This window comes from Ictidomys tridecemlineatus, unplaced genomic scaffold (assembly GCF_052094955.1).
Source record: "Ictidomys tridecemlineatus isolate mIctTri1 unplaced genomic scaffold, mIctTri1.hap1 Scaffold_77, whole genome shotgun sequence".
Lineage (NCBI taxonomy): Eukaryota > Metazoa > Chordata > Mammalia > Rodentia > Sciuridae > Ictidomys > Ictidomys tridecemlineatus.
The window spans coordinates 642,015-649,500 of record NW_027525652.1 but is presented as its reverse complement, the minus strand read 5'-3'; the positions used below and the strand labels follow the sequence as shown (position 1 = coordinate 649,500).

The 7,486-nt window shown below is 40.8% G+C and overlaps 1 long non-coding RNA gene across 2 annotated transcripts; it reads left to right on the top strand.

Annotated features, from left to right (window-relative positions):
* Positions 1 to 2,882: 2,882 nt before the first annotated feature.
* On the top strand, positions 2,883 to 6,869 carry LOC144374601 (uncharacterized). 2 transcript variants are annotated; one of them, XR_013433964.1, is made up of 3 exons: positions 2,883 to 4,554; positions 5,082 to 5,210; positions 6,517 to 6,869. It is a non-coding gene; the product is annotated as an uncharacterized LOC144374601 (long non-coding RNA). The 2 variants fall into 2 exon arrangements; XR_013433963.1 differs by having other exon boundaries at positions 2,883 to 5,210.
* Positions 6,870 to 7,486: the final 617 nt, after the last annotated feature.

Genomic DNA, 7,486 nt, shown 5'->3' with positions numbered 1-7,486 from the left:
GATATAGAGAGGACTTCTCTGAGAAAAGGGGGCCTCAGAGCTGGGAATCCAGTGGGAGTTTTGGCCTGTTCTTTTGATGGTCTCTGGAATTTCTCCTTTTCTTATCTCCTCCCCTGTCTACAAACTCCTAAATATTATTTATTGGTTCCCCCTCTGTCCATGCATCTGTTTTAGTTTCCCTTTTGGATCTCTTGCTTGGGAGTGCTAATATGGAAGTGTCTATCTGATTGGGTCCCCCACTTGTGACCACCAGCACTTAGGTCAAGCAGGAAGTTGACCTCATCAGAAGACCCTCCCCACGCTCCTTTGTTTGGGCCCTGCCCAACCTCCTCCCTTGCCATCTTGCCCTGGTTGCCTAAGCCCTCCTACCTCTCCCCCACTATGAATCTACATCCCGCTAGCAATATACAGGATTCTCTTGCAGGCACTTTTTGTTTGTTTGTTTGTTTTATTGTTAACAGTCATTCTTACTGGAGTGAGATGATGTCACCTTGTGGTTGTGATGTGCATTTCAAAGATGACTGGTGATACTGAGCACAGTTTTGTGTGCCTATGGGCCATTTACTTATCACTTTTGAGAAATGTCTTCAGATTTTTTTCTCCATTTTGCAATCAGGCTATTTGTTTTCTAATTATTAAGTTCTTTGAGTTCCATATATAACCTCTTACCTGATACACAACATGCAAATCTTTTCTGACATTCTGTAGGTTGTTTCTCCACTCCCAAAACTGTTGCCTTTGATGTGCAGAGGATTTTTTATTTTGATTCATCTTGTTTATCTGTTTTTGCTTTTGTTTTCTCTACTTTTAGGGTCTTGTCTAAAAAATATTTTCCCATTACAATAGCCTTAAAATATTTAAAAAGAAAATTTTATTTTTTTCAATTAATCCCTGGTTCTCCTGCCTGGTAAGCAAGCATTTTACCACTGCCCATTTAAACCACTTTGAGACGATTGTTTCTGAGTAAAGAGCCACAGGGGTCTAGTTTCATTCTTTTTCCTGTGAATTCCCTACCCTGTTTTCCCAACACCATGTATAGAAAAAAATGTCTTTTTTTTTTAAGAGAGAGAGAGAATTTTTTTTTAAGATAGACACAACACAATGCCTTTATTTTTTTTATGTGGTGTTGAGAATCGAACCCGGGTCATTCCCGTGTAGGTGAGCGCTTTACCGCTGAGCCACAATCCCAGCCCCCAAACTGTCCTTTTTCTACTGTACATTCTTACACCTTTTTCAAAAATAGGCTGCTGTAGGTGTGTGGGTCGAATTCTATGCTCTCTCTTCTGTTCCATGGGTCCATGCTTCTGTTTGAAATTCAGCACCATGCTGTTCTGATTACTCCAGCTTTGTCCTGTATTTTGAAGTCAAGTCATGGAACTCCTCTTGCTTGGTTCTTTTCATGCAGGATAACTGTGACTCTTCAGGAGCTTTGTGGTTCCATAGAAATTTTAAGATTGTCTTTTCTAGTTCTGTGAAGAATGCTCTTGGTGTTTTGGTAGTGATTACATTGAATCTGCTGATCTTGTTGGGTAGAATAGACATTTGAACAATATTGGTTATCTTTTTATTTGTGTGTGTGTGTGTGTGTGTGTGTGTTGTTGTTGTTTTCAATTTCTTTCCTCATTACTTTATAGTTTTCATTTTAGAGATCTTTTACCTCTTTATTTTAATTTGTTCCAAGGTTTTATATTTTTTGCAGTTATTGTAAGTAGTATTGTTTCCTTGATTTTTATTTCAGATGATTTGCTATTTGTATATAACAACTCTAATAATTTTATTTTTTTGTATCTTGCAATTTTGCTAAATTCATCTATTACCACTACTAGTTTTGGGTGAAGTCCTTGGAGTTTTCTAAATGTAACATCAGCTCATCTGCAAACAGTGAGAATTTTATTCCTTTTTTCCCAGTTTGGATGCCCTTCATTTTTTCTCTTGCCTGATTGCTCTAGCAAGCACTCCCAGAATTCCATTGATTAAAAGTCGTAAAATGGGCATCATTCTTCTGTTTCAGATCTGAGAGAAAAAAACTTTCAGTGTTTATCCATTTGATATGATGCTTGCTGATGGCTCATTTGACACACCTTTTATCATGTTGAGATGTATTCCTTCTATACCTAGTTGTTCAGCATTTTCATCATGAAGAGATGTTGATTTTATCAAATGCATTTTCTACATCTATTATATCGGTTTTGTCCTTCATTCTGTTAATGTGGGATATTACATTTATTGATTAGATAGTGTTGAACCATTATTGCATCCTTGAGATGCATTCCACTTGGTCATGTTGAATAATCTTTCTAGTGGGCAATTGAATTTAGTTTGCTAGTATTTTGTTCAGGATTTTTGTATCTTTATTCATCAAAAATATTAGCTGTGGTGGCTGGGGCTGGGGCTCAGCAGTAGCACACTTGCCTGACGTGTGTGAGGCACTGGGTTCGATTCTCAGTACCACATACAAATAAATAAATAAAATAAAGTTTTATCAACAATTAAAAAATATTTTTAAAAAATAGCTGTGGATTAGTTTTTGTGTGTGTTGTCAGGTTTTGGTATCATGGAATTGCTGGCTTTATCAAATGTATTTGGAAGAATTTCTTTCTCTTCTATTTTTGGGAATTACTTAAGGAGAACTAGAAACTGTTCTTCAAATATTTGGTAGAACTTTTAGCAGTAAAGCTCTCTTGTATTGGAATTTTCTTTTCTGGAAGGCTATTACTACTGATTCAATCTTGTTACTTATTATAGGTCTGCTCAGCTTTTTTATTTATTCATGATTCAATCTGGCTGGGTAAGATATATATGTGTACGTGTTCAGGAATTTTTCCATTTATTCTAGGTTACCAAATTTTTGCAAATAATAACAAACATGGGTATCTTTGTTCCTAATAATCTCAAATGATTCTTTGTACTTTTGTGGTGTCAGTTGCAACCTTTCCCTTTTCTTGTCTGAATTTGAGTCTTCTCTCTACTTTGCCTAGTTGTCTAGCTACTGACTTTTCACCTGTGTTTAGTTCTTTGAAGAACCAGCTCCTTATTTCATTACTCTCTCGTGCTCCTTTTTAGTCTCTGATTCATTATTTGTGCTCTGCTCTGAACTTATTATTTATTTCTTCCTTTCCACTAATTTTGGTTCAGGTTTGGATACTAGATATTTTTAATACACTTGATAAACAAGAGTCTCCCAGGCTTGCTTAAAAATCACAGTGGACTGGTCATTTTTCTGGCTTTTCTAGTATATCTAACCTGGCATATACAATTTTCTGAGCCACAAAGCACATGCTTCTGATTCCTTCCTTTACTACCTTTCTTCAAACTATGGATTTTTCATTTTATTCAGATTACAATATCACTTTCCAACCTAAAAAAAGGCAATCTCCTGGGACAGTAGTGCCATCTCCTAAGAGTCAAGCTAAAAGCTATGAACCATAATTATGAACTCTTTCTCATGCAGCTGTGATCCCATCCTCACTGCACCCACCATGACTCAGCATGCACAGTCCCTTCTCCTGTGTCTGATCGTCCTCTGCCAGGCAGGCCCTTCCCTCACAGCAGGCCTGGCACCACCATTGCAAGGTGATGTGCTGCTGCGTGTAGGCATTGTTCAAAGGGCAGAGGGGAAGTGGGCTATGTCCTGGGACATGAGGTTGTTGTCCCCTCCACTTCAAAGGAGGGGAACATGCTCACCTTAAACAGGTGAAGCAGAGAGCTTGGGAAGGGCCATTATTGCTCTGCCAGCTCAGCCCTTCAGAGGGATGGAGAGGAGATGCCTAAAGGGTCCTTTCTTACCAGTCCAACCCGCCTTTTTTCCTCACAGGCACTCACTCCCTTTGCTATGACTTCTAAGGCAGCACCTGGACAGCAATGGTGTACAGTCCACGCCCAGGTGGACCAGAAGAATTTTTTCTCCTATGACTGTGGCATGGACAAGGTTAACTCCTTGAGTGCCCTGGGAGGGAAAGTGAGTGCCACAGTCACCTGGGAAGAGCAGAAAACCTCACTGAGAGATATTGGGAATACACTAAATCAGAAACTAGCTGACATTAAAGCAGAAAATGACATGGCCAGAGGTATGTAAGGATAGTCCAGGGACATGAGAGAGCTGATATTGGTTGAAGGAAATTGATTGTGTGCATATAAAAAAAAAGAGTTAGATGTTGGTCCCTCTAAAAGCCCAGACATAGCTGTTTTGGAGGATAGAACACAGCCAGATTAGAAGGAAAACAGGGAAGGTGGTACTGAGTTGGACAAAGGATTTGTTAAGAAAGGAGGATGATTTCTCTCTGATGGGGGCAGGTGTGAACACCCTGGAGGGCAGGATGTGTTGTCAGCATAAATCCAACAGCTCCTGGAAGTTTGGCTTCAATGAACAGATGTGGCTCCTTTTTGACTCAGACAACAGAAAGTGGAGAGAGATACATCCTGGGTCCAACTGGATGAAAAAAATGTGGGAAAATGACAAGGAGGTGACCGAGTTGTTGCACAGGTCCTCGATAGGTGACTGTAGAACCTGGATTCAGAACTTGAAGGAATGGGAGGCGGAGTTGGAGCCAACAGGTAACTGGCAGGAGGGGGAAGAAGTGGGATTCACATGAGATGCTGCTACGTGTGTGTGTGTGTGTGTGTGTGTGTGTGTGTGTGTGTGTGTGTACAATCCATCAAGCATGAGTCAGACCTGGGTTAACATTCATAGTTATAGTCTTCCTATCTTTTTCCCTTCTCACCTCCTAATGTGTCTTTTTTAGTGCACATTCTTTGGGTCTGACATGTGCTCGTCTCTTTTTGGAAATTCCTCTAAATCACTTCACATGTCAGCTTCTCCACCACCATCCTCATGGGTCTCCTCATATTCTGCCACCAGGAAGGATGAGTTGTATGGTCACCCAGGCTTCTCCCATTAGCTGTATGAGCCCCTTAAAGACATGGCCTGTTTCCTGTCTCCCTCACTTCTCAGGACCTGTCACAGCAGCTGCCACATAGCAGAGATCTGCCTTCCTGAATGACTTGGGGCAGCAGGATCTAAGCAGATATGTCCTCATATTTTGGTCTGAAGAAGGGCTAACACTCTTGTGTTTTCATTTCAGGACCTTCAACCACCACCCCAGACACAGTCACTGAGAAGTCCTCAGCCAGTACCTTTAATCACTGGAATTCAGTACCTTTAATCACTAGAATCCTCATCATAGGATGCATCATAATTTTTTTTCTGACAGGTATTGTAGGCAGATTGAAGAGAGGGATGGGGGAGATGGGGGAGCAATGAGGACAGGCAAGTAAATTCCCAAGATCCTAGTCTGTACCTTGACTGGTCCTTCCCATTCTGAGGTGAGACAGAAGAATCAGGCCTCCAGTCACTGGAAGCAATAGCTTGACCATGCTCAGCCCTGAGTTCTGAGAAATCCTCCCTGTCAGGGCCCAAGGGAAAGAGGAGTGACCATACCAAGGCCGCCTGTGGATTCTAAAGGGTTTTAGCTTATGCAGGTCTGGTTCAGACCAGATTTCTATAAGAGGGACACAGTGGGGCATGGTGTGGAGATAACAGGAACACAGGAAGAAAATACCCAATCCTGAAAGATGGCAGCATGGTATCTCCATTCAGTGTGTACAGAGAAAGGAACTTCATACCCACAGTCAAAGAAGAGGGTCCTGGGACCTCGGTCCTGGCTCAGTGGTAGAGTGCTTGCTTAGCATGTGTTAGGCACTGAGTTTAAACTTAAAATAAAGTTATTATGTTCATATATAAAAGAGAGGGAGAGAGAGGGTCCTATGGCTAATGCCAGGGTAAGGCACAGGGAAGGCCTTTCCCAGCCCAACCTGGAAGGCTGGAGTTCAGGGCTGCATTTCCACAGGAGGCTCATTTCCAGAAGCTGAGTTGAAAACAGAGTGGAGTCTGTTCAGGATGAAGGCAGAGGATGCCAGTTCTCTGGGGACTCCTACAACACCAGGATTGGGCTGTGGCCCTGGAACCCAGCCTCCTGCAGACTCCAGATCCTGAGCCAGCTCAGCAGCCCCTGCCTTGAGCAGAGCCTCTGCAGAGACTGGTGGGGCTGAGCAGCTGCTGGGGTCTGATGCTCCAGCTGACTTAACCAGAGTGGAGGGAGTAGGCAGGGCCAGTCACTTTTAGAGCTCTGCTGCTCCCAGGTAAGGAGAGGTTGAGGGAGAAGGGGGAAGAAACATGTCATCTGCAACCCCACCCAAAGTCTGGGAACTAGGTTCCATATCCCCTCTCTTTGGCCGGACTCTCCGCATCCCCAGGTCCTATGGACCCTCCTATCGGGGGAGGAGCAGACTTCCAGTCAGGGAGCAGATCCAGTCATTAGGGCTTCAGTCCTGAGACCAAAGCCTATAGCAGGGCAGGAACTGATTCTGGCCTGTGGGAAAGAAGGGAGGAGGGTGATAGAGGCTGTTGGATCCTTGGGTAATGGATGGAGGGAAATACATATCCCAAAGTGAGCACCCAGAAGAATTGAGATAGAATTTCTTCAGAGAGTCGAAGTAACACCTGTTTCTTTTCTAAAGGTGCTCCCAAGAAACTTCTGAAAATGTGATTCAGTTAAATAACTGGCCTTAACGGTCTTCTGCCCGTCTACTCCCTGCTCTTCCTCCATAGAGCAGATGAAGATTGAAGTACAAATCCAGAGGCCTCCAGTACGTCATCATGTATTCTAACTTAGCCTACAGCTCTCCGTTCATATCCAGCATGGGTGAGGTACCCATGGGAGAGATGGGCTGGCTGTGAAATAAAAACTGTGAAAGTAATCTATCAAGAAATAAATACAAAATGGCAAGAATCATATTTTCAAAGCAGGGCATGACCTGTTGGTAAAGTGCTTCCCTTGCACAAGGCCCCCGGTTCAATCCCTAACACCACACACACAAAAAAAATTATATACTTCATATTGTTAACTTTTAAATAAGCCAGTGTGTCTTAATTGTCTTTTCGAAATATAGTTTACTTCTCAGTGTAGAGAGTAACGTAAAATTTTATAACGTATTTATTTAAATATAAAATATTAAATAACACCATTAATTTCCAATTAATTTGTTATTATTATATAGTTTAAGAGCTATTGTTGTAGAAACTTTTGTTTGAAGAACATCAGCTTAGTAAAATGTTCTTTTAAATCTTGTACTTTAATGACGTGTATATTTGGGAAATAAAGATACAATTAATATGTTATTAATAATTATCATAATTACACTGATTTTTTTATATTAACCAAGTTTAGCTTTTAAAGAAAAATTTGAAATATGGAATGTAATGTGGTACTTTTAAAATAACAGTTATTGTTTAAACAAAATTTTATATACCTTAAATCCTTTAAAACTAGTTTTTTTTAAAATAATAAAACTCAACAGACATAAAAAATTATTTTATTGGAATGAGAGTAGATTAATGTTTTCAGTATTTCTTATTTCTTTTATCCTTTAGTTAGAATGCCCAAGTAATAAAGGTCTGTGAAAAGATCTTATCTATATTGGTAAATAG